The sequence below is a fragment of the Peromyscus maniculatus genome, chromosome 5, assembly GCF_049852395.1.
Source record: "Peromyscus maniculatus bairdii isolate BWxNUB_F1_BW_parent chromosome 5, HU_Pman_BW_mat_3.1, whole genome shotgun sequence".
Classification (NCBI taxonomy): domain Eukaryota; kingdom Metazoa; phylum Chordata; class Mammalia; order Rodentia; family Cricetidae; genus Peromyscus; species Peromyscus maniculatus.
Window position 1 is genome coordinate 41,594,884 of NC_134856.1, and position 15,492 is coordinate 41,610,375.

At 45.6% G+C, this 15,492-nt stretch overlaps 1 long non-coding RNA gene and 1 other non-coding gene across 2 annotated transcripts in view; one reads left to right on the top strand and one right to left on the bottom strand.

The window, feature by feature from the left end:
* LOC143273313 (uncharacterized) overlaps nt 1–15,492 on the top strand; it is a 728,872-nt gene that overhangs the window by 682,815 nt on the left and 30,565 nt on the right. The gene's annotated exons all lie outside the window — the stretch shown is intronic.
* Nucleotides 10,561–10,637, bottom strand: Trnar-ccu (transfer RNA arginine (anticodon CCU)). Its single transcript has one exon. It is a non-coding gene; the product is annotated as a tRNA-Arg (tRNA).

Below are 15,492 nucleotides of genomic sequence, written 5' to 3' on the forward strand. Positions count from 1 at the left end.
TGGAGGTCTCCAGACTTCCCCTGGGCATGATCCCAGCACCAGCCACTGATAGCCAAGAAGCCCCCAAAATATTCCTCTTTCTGAGCCCTTTCATCATGGACAGAACAGAATCCAACTCTTGAACATCCCAAGGCACAAAGATGCCAAAGGCTTCACATTCATTTGGAGGGGCCATAAAAGATTAGAATTATCCCCTGCCCACCTCGCTTCTAAAAGAAAAGCACTATGAGTTCCTGGGTGGAGCACTGAGCCCAGGTGGAGGACACGAGAGTGTCAGTGGCGCCCTGGTCTCAGGCAAGTCCCACAGCCTCTCCTGATATTAGGAAGCTGATTTGTACGCCTGCCTTCCTCTGCATTACAAACACAATAGAAGGGTGAGCTGAGAACATTGAGCCAAGAAACCACTCTGCTGTTCCAGTGGAAATGATCAGGTTAGAGTGTCAGAGCCTGGAACCCGCGTTAGAACATCACCAGGGAGACATTTTGCCCACGTGACTTGCCAAGCCTCTTTCCAGAATCCAGTGCTCTGGGACATTTGGGGGTTTGGAAACTACAGGAAAGCACCGAGACTCCTATGCCATTGCCCAAGGCTTTCTTCTCTCAACTCTGGACCTAGCTTTAAGATCTTTTTTCCTAGTTATAAAAATATTTTATGGCCAGGTGGCACTGGCATACACCTTTAATCCCAGCACTCAGGAGGCAGAACCAGGCTGATCTCTGTGAGTTCGAGGCCAGCCTGGTCTACAGAGCGAGATCCAGGACAGGCACCAAAACTACACAGAGAAACCCTGTCTCAAAAAAAAATTATAATACCTTGGAAATTATGAGCAGTTATAAAAACATAAAGAAAATTGAAATCAGCCCAAATATCACTACCTAGAAGTAACACACACACCCCTTTTTGGAAACAGGGTCTTACTATGTAGCCCTGGCTGACCTAGAACTGACTATGTAAACCAAGCTGGCCTTGAACTCATAGAGATCCACCTGACTCTGTCTCCAGAGTTCTGGGATCAAAGCCATGAGCCACCACACCCAGCAGACACCTTAACATGTAGTTTATCTTATCAGATGTCTCTTAGGTATACACATGTATGTAAGTATCATATTTTACTGGCCGTGGTCTATTTTACATGCCACCCACAACAGCATGCAACATTAGTTAGTTATGAATGTACTATATTATGCCTTTCCAGTGGCCATCTTGCATTCGGGTGTTGGATGTACCCTCACTTTCTTCATCCCCTCTCTGCGGTCGGCATTATAAACAATGCCCCGGTGAGCATCTTTGTGCTTGGTGACTCTTCCCAGTTGTCTGGTTAGGATAGATTCCTGGAAGACAAAACGGTGGAAAGCACTGTCTCTTTCGACCCAGGTCTAAGGAGGAAATGACAGAGGGATGAGTGCCAACACAGAAGAGTCCCCCAAACCCCGGTGGCCTCTGACAATTGCAGGACCCTTGTCCATTTATCCACGGCGAGTGGACAGTGAGTGAGAAAACGGAGATTCTGTACACTGAGATCGGCTCCTCCCAAGACACAGCGGAAGTTGCCGTTTTCTTTCTTCCTCTTCCTGCGCTCGCTCCTGTTTGGAGCCCTGTGGACCACACAGCCTCCCGCTGCTGAGGAAGGCCTGTTTTATCCCTGCACTGGCTGGCTGTGCTGGCATCAGGTGGCTCCCATCTTCTCTTCTGTGGGTTTACTTCCTGGTTGCTTTCTTCCACAAATGTTGATGAACTCCCTTAGGGCCTCACAGGCGCCCAGGGGCGAGCAGAGGAGGGAGGTGAGGCGGGTGATTACTTCGCAATGTTTTAATTTGTCCTTGGATGAATTCTCCTAAGCTTTCATGAGAAAATCTCTCATCATTACATGTAGTCATTTAATTTAAGAACAGTTGGAAGAGGGAGATGAGCTAAGATGACAGATGGAGGGATGCAGATGTACGTCTTGGACCCGAAAGCACTCTGAGGATTTGGGATCGGGGAGGAAGCAGAGTCGGCTCCCACTGCTGGTGACCACGCATGTGGGAAATTGTCAAGAAATTATTAAAATATAGGAATATACCCAGGTGACAAACAGATTTCATTATTTTCTTCTGCCTATAAAGCCATGTTAAAGTCAACTAATGAGCCCCAAGTCCAATAAACACAGACTGCACGAAATAGAAAGCCAAAACAAAGCAAAAAATAAAATTTTTTTAAAAGGCCCATGGCTCTAGAGCTTCGTCCTTTTCCATTGGCACAAAGATCACTTTTAAAATTTCAGGCTTCCTCTGGGTTCCTTCAGACAGATTTTCGGGACATCCTAATTTGGCGTTTCTGTAATTCAACATCTATTATTATTTTAGGACCACAGTTATTATTTTAATTATAATTTAAAGCTGCCTAATATACCCAGAGGTCACTGGGCACCTAAAAGGAATAAATAAAAACAACGTTCCGTTTTTAAAAGCACCGTGTTTATTTGGAAGTCCCAAGAGCCAGTCAACCAAGACATCATAAAACCTTCAAATAAACTGAAACGGAAACAGAATAAAATGTCCGTTCTTGATCTCCTTAGAAGGCAAGCAGAGGGGAGCCCAGGAAACTTAGTGCTGGCATGGGAATCCAGCATGGGTTCCTTAGTGAGTCGGGAGCGGAGGCATAGCGCTGCGTGTCCACACTCTGTGTTGTGACCGGCACAGACCTTCCCTAAGTTTAAAATCCCTGAGCCCGGGTAGGAAGTTTTAGTCAACAAAAGGTTAGTATAACAGCAAATTTGATGCAGGTGAAAAGAGAAGGCAAGCTGGGCATGCTGACACATGCTTGTAAAACCCAGAATTCGGGAGGCTAAGGCAAAAGGTTCCTAGCTCAAGCCTAGCCTGGTGGGCTACACAGGAAGTTCAAGGCCAGCTTATGCTACATATAAAATCTTGTCTCCCAAAGAGAAATGGAAAAAGAAGGGCACATGGTTAGGGAGATAGCTCAGCTGGTAAATGTTTGCCTTGCAAGCGGCCTAAATTAAATCCCAGAACCCGTGTAAGAAAAGCTAGGCATGGTGGAGTGTGTATTCCCAGGACCGAGGAGGTGGAGGCAGGTTAAGGGGTAGAAGGAGAAGGGAAGGGTTAATGGACCCCCAGGCTGACAAATTAGTTGGCTACACAGGATAAGCAAGGAACCTGCATGAGTATTCTAAATGGAGAGAACTAGAGAATGTGGGGAATTTCTCGCCCAATCAGCAACAGTTGATCAACTTCAGCTGATGCTTTCTAACCCAGGATTCCAGGGGTTTTTGAAGAAAATATGGAACTTCTGATACTTTCTCTGTGTGCACTACCTCAAGTGTGGAGTGTTGGTGATCAATATGGTACAAATGCCCATACTTAGACCAGTGTTTTACGAAATGGACAGAATAAAAACCTACATTCTACATTCAGTTGCTAGGCCATATGTCTGCAGTCTGAGAGACAGGGTAGAAATTGGGGACAAAAAGTAGCAAGTCAAGTCAGGGGCTGGACACTGACTTTGATGAGTTCTGACATCTTTATTCCAATCTGTAAAGGAAGACCTCACCTTCTTTTCTCCCATCCTTTCCATGTTAGAGTAACTTCAAGTCATCTCCAGCATATCCTTCTGGATCTCTGTGTAAGGATTATATGAAGGCTGGTGTACTGAGCAAGACAGATCCTTATGGGCCTCTTAGCCTTGGGAGGTAGGATCCAACAGATGCATAGAAAATATTCAGAGAAGGTAGAGTGAAATGTTTTGGCAGATTACTTCAATAAATGTAACCGCATTAATTGGATTACTCTAAGATGTTATCCCTACATTATTTCTGGCATTTCACATTAAATATATTGATATATGGAGAATGTGTCAGTCAGATTTTACTATATGATGATGCAATAACAAACAGCCCTTAAGTCTGAGTGGCTGTCCACAAAGGTAGAGTTTTCATGGCCAGGCTGCTTGCCTCTCTATTCTGTTTTATCTTTATCCTGCAACCCGAGCTGAGGGAACAGTCTAGCCTTGGCTGAACTCCTGCTAGAAGAAAGTATCACATGGTGGCTTTTAAAGGACTTGCTCACATTATCACTTCCTCTCACATTGTATTGGAAAGCAAAGCAAGTCATATAGCCACACATCTGATATTGAGGAGGCTGAAGTATAACCCTCTGGTGCAGGAAGGTGATACAGCCAGCCCTGTATATCCCAGGGTCCCACATTCACAGGTTCAATCAAGCACAGCTCAAAATATTCAGAAAAAAAATTGTTTCTATACTAAATATGCACAGACATTTTTCTTGGCATTGTTCCTTAAACAATATACCCTGACAACCAACTGCTTACAGACATTTGTATTGCATTAGGTATAAATAATCTACAAGGGATTTAAGGTACACAAGAACATCCTGTGTATATAAGAGATATAAGTGTACCAGGGGATAACTATTTGTGAACAATTTGGTTTCCCACCGAGAGTAGTACCTAGAAGACTTTGAAAGGGTAACTTTACAGAGAGGATCCCCGTTATCTCCCCTTGGAAAGCTTGGAAAGCAAAGCTGGTTCTCCAGCTCTGTTTTGAGCTCGATACCTTCCACTGGGATGATGTGAGTGTTCGATGATTAAAAGCACAGTGTCTAGAATCAGACTTCATAGGTTCAAATCCTGCACTTACCATTTGTATCTGTAAGAGCTTAGATATGGTGGTCAACTCCTTTGTTCCCTTACATAAATACATACAAATCACAGTGGTCAAAGGATCCCATGAATGAAAATGGAGAAAAAAACAGACAAAAACACAGTAAGAAGGAGACAGAGACAGACACTAAGGACCATGGTTGTCACGGACTATTGACCATTACTGTACTTTCCATAATTGGAAACTAGCCCAAATGTATCTCAGCTACCAATTTAGTGGCATCAAAACAACTCTGTCATTACCTAGAGAAATTTGCCCTTAAGAATCCCACATCAGCCGGGTGTACACCTTTAATTCTAACATTCAGGAGACAGAGGCAGGCGAATCTCTGTGAGTTTGAGGCTAGCCTGGTCTACAGAGTGAGTTCCAGGACAGCTAAGACTGCTATACAGAGAAAACCTGTGGTAACATTTTATTTGTGCTCTAACAAATAAAGCTTGCCTGGGGATCAGAGGAAAGCTAGCCACTATATTAAACATACAGGTCAGGCAGTGGTAGCACACGGCTTCAGTCCTAGCATTTGGGAGGCAAAGATCTACTGGGATCTCTATGCGTTCAAGGCCACACTGGGAACAGAACCAGGCATGGTGGCACACGCCTTTAATCCCAGCACTAAGAAGGAAGGAAGATGGCAGGGCACAGAAAGGTATATAAGGCATGAGTAAACAAGAAGTCTCTCTCTTGAGGCTGAGGATTTCATAGAGGTAAGAACGTGGCTGGCTTGCTCTGCAGAACTGTAAACTGCTCAGATCTCCCGGGCTTCCTGTGTGTCCATTCAGCACAATGCAGCCTGCTTGCCACTCAGAGAATGCCCACTTTGTAGGTCAAAAGTGTGTTCCACCCCAGCCTGTCCTAAGACCCTGGTCTCTCTAGCACTCATGCGGAACAGACCGACCAGAAGAACAAGTTGCTGACAACTTGAGAAGGAGGGGAGATACAGCCAACGCGGGGCACTTGTCTTCCTGCCCCTCCTGATTGATCGCTTTCTACAATAATAAAACTTTTTAAAGGTTGGACCTGAACTGAGGCTGTGACATAATTAATCAAACTCTTGAAGAATCACATTCTGTTATATGATTCAGGCATTGACCCACTACACTAAAACTCAGCCTGAAATACCACCTAGACACAGGCTATGGGATCTATAAGAAATGGCTGAGATGCTGTCGATTACTTAGTGTCTCTGTGTGATAGGTGGCCCAAAGCAGAGTCAACCATAAAACAAGACAGATACCAGCCCACCAGAGAAGACGTCATCAGCCCCCAACTTGCCCCAAATTGCTAGGAGCGGAGGTACAGAGACCAGAGGGCTTATTATGGTGTCTTTGTCAACCCTGCCATCATGTAGCTAAATAGTAATAATACTGCTCATCCATGAGGCTGCTGGGCCCCTTACCTGCTCTTGAATTGGTTACAGACAATACCAGGATCCCTGGGACCATAGTCTCTTGCCCGGGGAGGTTCATGTTTGGGGTTATCTCTAAATGGAAGCTCTGCAGGGGCCTGTGCAGCCCCCCTTCTTACCTCACAGTTCACATCAGGCCAAGCACAGTATCTCAAAGCCCTGTGCTGTGCTTTCTAATCATCGACCCAGCCCGTAAGCAGCTCCAGACTGACCCTTTGAGCCAGGATGTACGATGCCCACATTACAGAAGTGGGGACTTGCCCAGGAAGTAACGCGAGTTGCCAAGGCTTCAGAATTCACAGCAGAACTGGAATACCAGGTTTCGGGGTTGCAGCCTGTGGCTTCGAGCAACTCCCTGCCCCAGGCAACTGGGAGACCACAAAGGAAATCAGATCTTGTGCTGGCCCTAGGCAAGATCACAGTATGGGCAGAGTGTCTTTGATGCCTTCCCTCCTCCCCTCTGCCAGCCCTCCCCTCCCCTGCAGGCAGGCGTCCCTCCCAGCCTGTGCCCTCCCATTGCGCCAGCCCACACTCTAACTGAATCTCTGGGGCCAGAAGTCTCCATGCTCTGCTCTCAAAGCTGCCCTGTCTTAGGTAGCCTAGAAAGAAAAGAAGAACCAGACAGATGTCTTCTCAAAACCCAGTTGGCCCGAGAGACTTAGCTATGTGACCCTGAGCAATTTACATTCTGCTTTTGAGTCTCCCCTCTAAAAAGTGGGTTTGGGCTGCTCCTTGGGAAGATTGCCTGGGCCGCATAAAGCACGTGGACTGTGCTTGACATTTGTTAGACTCCCGGAGCAGTTGTTTTCAAATTGTTTGTATTCAGGCATTAACTATATATCCCAGTCTACTGGCCCTCGATCCCCACCCCTTAGCTGAGGACCAAACCCAGGGTCTTCTGCTTGCTGAGCATGCGCTCTGTGACTGAGCCAACCCTTATATCTGAGTCTTCTGTGTAACTGGTGCATGACTTCATTCTCCTGACACTCAAGGTGTTCTTTCATTGAAGTCTCTTGGCAACCCTAGGAGGCAGAGACTGCCACTGCTCCACTTTAGGGTGGGAAGACAGAGATGAAAACGTATTAGAGATAACACACTGTAGAACCTGCACTGGAGGCAGACTGCTGTGCCTTCATCTGGAACATGGATACTTATTCGTTATCATTTTTTAGTTTTAAAATTTATCTTACCTAATGAATATTTTTTTTAATGATACTGTAGTTTGGCTTGATGCTGACACATGCCTATAATCCCAGCACTTGGGAGGCTGAAGCAGGAGAATGGCCAGTTCAAGACCTACCTGGCTTATAGAGAGGGGCCCTGTCTTAAGCATGAAACCAGACAAAAACACTATAAAAACCAATCAGTGGCCCCACTTCGGCATCGAGCTCCCCGGCCTCTGGTTGCCTCATCTGACAGTGGAAGTGGGTGTGAAATCAGAAGCTTACTTACTCAGTGATTTAGGAAAGAGCTAAGTGCTGGAGATGGCAGAGCCCAGGAGTCCAGCTTTCTTCCCAAACATGGTATTTTTCTCTAATTTTTTCCCCTTCCACCTCCACCAGGAATTTTCTGCTTTAATTATGAGGGTTAGCTTGGAGGAGTTCACCTTCAGCTCTTTAAATGCACTGACGACGGCTAATCCCTTCCATAAGACACATTTCTGGGAAAGCCTGGAGATAAATGTTTACAGGCTGAGCTGGGATAAGAGAAGCCAGTGGCATTGAATATGATTTAAGCACTATCTGTCAAGTCTAAGAAGCAAGTACCAGAGAGCCGCAGCACCCATGCTCTGGAATCCTGGCCCTCATCCTCAAAAACTAGAATCACTGCCAACACTTGTAGGTTGGATGTTTTCTCCTTTTCCTGGTTTCTCTTCTGCAAGAAGAGGATAGTAATTAAAACCATATATAATATATTAAGCCAACTACCTAAAGAAATGATGTTTTTTGACACTGTTGAGTGTTACATATAGACACTCAAAATAATCTGATTGTGATTCTCTCGGTACACACACAGAATAAAGCCTGAGTACAGAGATGGGCAGTGTGCATAAATATGAGTCTGCACACACACACACACACACACACAAACACACAAACACATGCTCACACATTATTATGTATCAATAAATGGAATAAATACATTTCTTCATCGTGTTAAATTGATGTGCAGAAAGCATGGGTAGCTCCCTTACTAAAACAATTATGAGCCAGGCAGTGGTGGTGCACACCTTTAATCCCAGCACTCGGAAGGCAGAGCCAGGCAGATCTCTGTGAGGCCAACCTGATCTACAGAGAGAGTACCAGGACAGCCAAGGCTACACAGAGAAACTCTGTCTTTAAAAAGAAAAAAAGCAAAAAGTAAAGTGTTACCAAAGAGTAAGGGCATTGCTGTGATAAACCTGATCATGTGGATCTCAGGCCTGAGAACTGGCTTGTGGGGAGAATGTAGAAAAGTTTGAAGCTGCAGGCTAGGGAATTCCCACAATGCTGTAGAGTTCAAGGGGTCATTCTGGTGGAGGTTGGGAAGAGCAGAATGATGCTAGAGATGCAGAGCACAGAGAACTGGCTCATGATGTTTCAGAGGAGACAAGAGTCTATTGGAAACTGAGCTAGGGAGCATTCATGTTACATTCCGGCAAGAATCTGACTGCATTCTGCCCATGTCCCGAGACTTTGGGTGGGTTCAAAAGTAACAGACTAGTTTGCTTGGCAGAGGAAATGTCAAGACATGATGGCATTTGCCATCATGGTTTCTGCTCAACGCGCTTACATGAGCCAAGAGTGGGAGAGAACAAAAGTCTCTGGGCAAAGAGAGATGAAAAGCACATGGTTCAGTGGGCGAATTCAATGTCACAGACAAGCTGACTGTGAAAGCAGTTGCAGTAATTACAGAGATCTGTACCACCTGGGTCTGCAGTGCTGAGATTAAAGGACATCACTGTGCCCAACCCAGCCTTCCTCTCACTTTTTGTTTTGAGGTAGAATCTCACCAAGTGGCCTAGGCGGAGCTTGAACTTGCCATCTTCCTGCCTCCTGGGTAGCTGGGAGTAGTAGTGTGTGCTGCCAAACCCAGCAGGAAATTTTTTTAATGTTACCATTAAAAAACAAAACAGTGAGGTGGGTGTCACTAGCCCACTTTGCACCTCAGAAGCCCCTCAGATATTCTCTAACCATCTCTTGCTGGATAAGAAATTCTCTCATGTATAATCACAGGTAAACCGACAGTCACTGTGGAGCTAGAGAAATAGCCAAGATCTGAGGACCAAATGTAGAAGAACCTTCCAGACTCACTCCCTCCGAATAGAGTTTTCTATAGGAAGAAAGGCTATGGAACGGTGACAGCTCAAAATGAATCCGAGCTGTGTTTTCCTTTTCTTCCCACAGAGAGTGTGTGGATGTGATTCAGACAGAGAAATTGTCCTCAAGCCTATACTGAGAGGTCTGTTATTTGTGAAGGATCTAAGCTGAAAGCTAGTATAACAAAATGGTCAAGAAAATGTGCTCTGGACCTGGTCTACCTGAATTTTAATTCCTGTGTGTTCTTTATAAGTTGTGTGACCATGGGGATTCTCTCAACCTCTCTGGGTTTCAAAGTTTCCATTTATAAAATGAGGACAATAGATTCTTCACAGGGACACTTAGAGGATTCCTCCATTAATATGGACAGAGATTTTTGCCATACTTACAACTAGTAAGCATTCCACACATGATCGTTTTTATTGTTGTTGCTGCTTTTATGTAAATTTTATAAATTACCCATGACCTGGGTGGGTTAAGCAATAGGCCAAACCATAAACTACAAGCAACTAGTATGTCAATCAGCAAAGATTCAGTCATGCTGAGTAACAAGCAAGCCCCGAAATGTAGTAGTGTAACACAATAAAAGTTTATTCTGACCATAAAATCCAGTGCAGTTCTGGGCATCTATGCTGTGGGGTGTCTTTTTGTATGCTGTGAATATGTGTGGCTCCCATTGGATAATAAATAAAGCTGTTTTGGCCCATGACAAGAAAGCTTACAGCCAGGTGGGAAATCCAAGCAGAAAGAGAGGGGGAAAAAGAGAGACGCCAGCTGCCACCAAAGGAGCAACAAGATGCCAGCAGACCGGTAATGCCACAGCCACATGACAACATATAGATTAATAGGAATGGGTTAATTTAAGATAAAAGAGCTAACTAGCAAGAAGCTGAAACCATAGGCCATACAGTTTGTAATTAATATAAGCCTCTGAGTAATTATTTTATAAGGAGCTATGGGACCTGGTGGGAGAGAGTTGTCCAGACTGCTGGGCAAGGCAGGACCAAAGAAACTTCCATCTACTTTTGGCGCTCAACTTGGGGCAAGAATTTCCACCCAAAACTTGAGAAAACTTTAAAAAATGATTCTAAAATGGAGCTAAAAACAGCTTCCTAGTTGTGTCTCTCAGGCAAATCATGATACAGAGACACCTCGACATGCAGGCTTGAGCTACAGTATGGCACCCAATGTGGGACTTGAACCCACAACCCTGAGATTAGGAGTCTCATGCTCTAGCAACTGAGCTAGCTGGTATTTTAATCCAAGATGATTTCACTCATTCTCATCAACATGGGGGTCTGAATCAGAATGGTAAGCCAATCCCAGGACCCTGCTTCTGCCCAGAAGAGTCACTTGTCAAGTTTCATTGCCCACCACAAAGCCCATAGTCCCAGCTAATCCAAGAAAAAGAGTGATCAGGTCTGCCAAGCATACATAATCTCAGGAAGATAAGGTATCAGTGAATGGCAGACCTTCCAAAGTCCAGCCCTTAACGACCCATAGGGCACTGTTCAGCTTCTCTCTGTTATAGGACCCGCTGAAGGAGTCAGCTGCCATTAATTGTTACAGATATCTAAGATGAAGCCGCTTTAAAAAGAAAGGGGAATTTTTGGTTTGAGTTTCTCAGCTTGCTGTTGCTACTCTCCCTCCTTCCCTCCCCCCCCTCCCTCTTCTCCTCCCCCTCTTCCTCATTCTCCTCCATAAGTTTGGAGTGCTCAGATCGTAATTGGTTGACTCAAGTGCATTTGTGCCTGTAGCGAAGTAGATCCTAACAGGAACATATGAGGGAGAAAGCAGCTCACTTCATGGTAGCAGGGCAAGAGGGGAGGGGAAGGAGAGAAAGCAAGCATTTCTCATATTCTTTTTTTTTTTCTAAACATTTTTTTCTTTTATTGAAAATTGGGTTTTTTTTTTCCAAACAGTATATCCTGCTTATGGTTTCCCCTCCCTCTATTCCTCCCAGTTTCTCCTCATATCCCCTTCCATCTGGACCCACACTTCTCCTGTCTCTCACTAGAAAACAAACAGGCTTCTAAGGGATAATAATAAGATAAACGCATCAGAATAGTACAAAACAAACCAACAGAAGGAAAAGAGCCCAAGTAAGGGCACAAGAAACAAATATAGATGCAGAGACCCACTCGTTTGCTCATTCAAAAATCCCATAAAAACACAAAACCAGAAGCCATGATATATATACCTATAGTGAGGGGGGGAGAGGGAAGGAGAGGGAGAGGGGGGAGGGGGAGAGAGAGAGAGAGGGAGAGAGAGAGGGAGGGGGAGAGAGAAGAACTAAATAAAAAATAAAAAGATAAACTTTAAAAAAAAAAAAAAAAAAAAAAAAAAAAGCCCTGACATGACAGTACGAGACAAGAACCTCCAAAGATGAAGTTGAGTTCATTTTCTGTTGGCCGTCTACTGCTGGGCATGCAGCCTAACCTTAAGAGTAGTTTGTTTCCCTGGTGAGACTCTCTTGCAGAAAACTAATGTTTCATTCACAGGTGGTTATCAATTGGAGATGGCTTCTGGGTTGCGGTGGGAGCATGTGTCCACTTCTCCTTTCAGTTCTAGGACCCCATCCCGTGCAGACCCATCTGGTGCAGACCCTCTTTCTGCCTGTCTTCTGCTGGCTTCCCTCAGCCCTGGGGGGAGGGATTTAATGAAGATTAACATCCCCTTAAAGAGCACAGCCCTAGTGACCTAACCCCTTCCACTAGAACTTCCTCATGGTAACCACAGACTGGGGACCAAACTTCCAACACAGTGAATGTTTTCATTCAAGATCCAAACTACAGCCCTGGCCCCCCTTGCTACACTTCCTGGGAAGCAGGATGTCTTCTAGGGCCCTAGTCAAGCCGTCTCAGCTGTGGCCAGAGCCTCTCACCCTCCATCTAGGGCTTTCTTCTCCCATGATCGATCCCTGGAGCCAGGACCTCCTCACCTGTCTACTCGCTGAGCTTGCTTGATGTCTCAGTTTGGAAGCCACGATCCTCCAGCAGCTGCCCAGGAAGGCTCTGGCCCCCCAAATATTTAGTTAGCAGTGATTCCACTAAATGGAATTGACTTTTTATCGGCTTGGCTCTGCACAGCTGCCACCAACGAAGGCTGTCTCCTTCTTGCCTCTTCTCCGCTTGTCAGTTTCCTCCACATTCCTATGGGCAGCCTTTGGCTCTGATCAATACTAACTGCTGTGTAACAGCTCACGCACGGCTGCTCTGGTTGGCATCGATCAGACCTTTCTTCCAACAGGTAGTTGGCTGTTTGAGGCAATGACTTGAGATAAACACCTACTTTTACTTCAGGCTAATTCATGTCGGGTGGATTTCGAGAAGGCTCTGAAACCCAGGCATCAAGATTGACTCCTCTGGTGCTTACGATCCTACTAGACCTTTCTTGCCCTCCCCCTTCTTTCTCGCCCTTGAATTTTGTTAGTGCCACTTAGAAGAAAAGATAGCAGGACTTGAGACATTGAAAACGCCACTTCAGAAAAATGTGTCGGCCACCCATCTCTCTCTTTTTAATGAGATGCATCCTGCAAAAAAACACAGGGCTACTAGAGAGGTGGCATTAGCACCAAGCAACAGAGCCTACTTCCAGATTTCCCAGGATGAGCCTCCAGCACCCTAAAACCTTGATCTTCAATATTACGGTGTGTGTGTGTGTGTTGGATGGGGGGGGGGGGTCTTTGAATCCATGCCTATGCTGTTGCAAGCTCCCAAGTGAATTTGCCAGGAGCAAAGATGGTGAAATGGGCCACCGTTGTGCAACTCACTGAGGTATGTGTAGTGGATGCAATTTCACAGTATTTGTTTTGTAACTAGAAAACACACACCTCCTCCCCCCACCAATATGCACAGTTAATGATGATATGCACAGCTGATGCCTTCCCTTACTTGTCACATAGGTCCTAAACTACCTGCTCTTTTTTCTCTTTGTTCAGCCACCCAGGACACAACTGCCTCATCCGTTCCAAGTCCCCTGAAGCTTTTGCGCTGAAATCCCAATGCCCTGTCCCTGCATCTCATTCAAGCCCTTGTGGCCCAATGTTTGGGCCACTGCAGCATCCTCTGGCTAATTGCCTGGCTTGCAGACTCTCTCTGCTTTCTTATTTTCACTCTGCACACAGATTAATTTCCTAGAACTCTGCTGGGAGTGTTTTTCCTCCGAACTTCCAAGTGACTCTCCAATGCTTGTCAGAAAGGAGGCCAAATTTCTCAGCCTAGCATCTGGCCTTCAGCTCACTGGCCGCCCACCTCTCCCCAGCACGAGCCCTGCGCTCTAGCCTACCCACCTGATTAGCTGTTTTCTCTACATTTGTTTCAGCACTTTATCTAAAAAAAAAAAAAGGCCATGACGCCTCAGAACCTGGCTAGGCTGCCTGTTAGCTGTGCAACTTCAGTCAAGTTACCCAACCTCTCTCTGCCTCAGTTCCCCACCAATTAAATGGAGATAAGAATAGTACCTAGCAAATAAATAAATAAGTAATAAATAATAAAAAGAATAGTACCTAGCTGGGAGTGGTGGCTCAGTGTATTTACTTCCAGCACACAGGAGGCAGAGAGATGGACCTCTGTGAGTTCAAGGCCAGCCTGGTCTACATATCAAGTACCAGGCCAGTTAGAGCTGCACAGTAAGACCCTGTCTCAAAAGAAGAAAAGTGGGAGAAGGAAGATGAGGAGGGAGGAGAAGGAGGAGGAGAAGGAGGGGAACCCACCTCACTAGGTGGACATGAAAATTAAAGAACAGAATGGGTGTGAAGTCTTTGAAGTGGCGCCTGCGCGGGACGATCCGTGTGTTTGCTCTTCCTTCTGCTGTATCATTTTCCTCGCTTCAAGTCACAAGTGAAAGCACAACTTCTCCAGGGATATTCAGTAGTTTTCCCCTGGTCATATATATGTGTGCATAGATATATAGAGAGATATATGTGTGTGTGTGTGTATATATATATTCCTTTGACACCCATAACCATAGATTGTTTCTACCACTAATAATAATATAATTTTAGCAAGTGTATATTAAGTACATGCATAGTGCTTCTATATGCACTATTGCTTCTGTGTGTGTGTGTGTGTGTGTATTTGTGCAGATGCACAAGCACAGAGGTCAGAGGAGGACGTCAGGTGTCCTCCTCTGTCACTCTCCATGCTCAACCTTCTTCCCTTGGGACAGGGTCTTCCCTTGGGGCAGGGTCTCTCACTGAACCTGGAGCTTGGCAGCCATCCAGCTCCAGTGATCTTCCTGTTTCCATTCCGCAGTGTTGGGATGCAGGTATGCACACAGCCATGCCTAGTTTTTCACATAGGTATCGGGGATCCGAACTCAGATCCTTGGGCTCATGCAACAAGAACTCTTGCCCACTGAACCACCCCACCCCCAACCATGATTGTTGGATTGAAGTGCTGGCACTGAATACCTTCCATTGTCCCAGATCTCTCTCCCTCACCCTACGCCTGGCCTTTGTCACAGGAGGCTGACCTCTCTGTCCAGTGGTCTCCACTTTGATTTGGCCAGTGAGACACAAGTAGGAAGAATAAATCAGATCGGAGGTTTGTCCCAGTACAAGGTCCGGGCTCCTGCTAAATGGCCTCTTGGTCCCACCCACACTATCAACAGCTTCTGAATATAGTGTGGTCTCAGTTTACTTTTGCATACTTGAGTGGGAACAAGATCCAGAGCATTGCCCTAACTCTGTGGTTCCTTGCACCCTGGCCACACCTTTGTAAGGTCCTTAGTCTCTAGTTGATCTCTGCTCAAAGCGCTCTAATCCAGGTATGTTGCATTGGTTGGCACAGTTCTTATTACAGTCCTACAAGATACGTGGTGTCACGTTACCAAAGATGCCCAAGACCTCTGCCTCTAAGTGCTGGGGCCATATCTACTGGACTCCAACACCCACGTTGGTGGTCGCTGCATGCCGCTATCTGAATACTGAGCTAAATCCTCCTTGTGGTAATGTTAAGCGATGAAGACTTTGTGCCAATTAGGTTACAAGGGTGGGGCCCTCCTGAATGGGATTAGTGCCCTTGTAAAAGAAGCACCAGAGAGCAGTTTGGTCCTTCCGCCACATGAGAAGAAAAAGGAAGAAGACACTGCCCTCAGGTATGGTAGC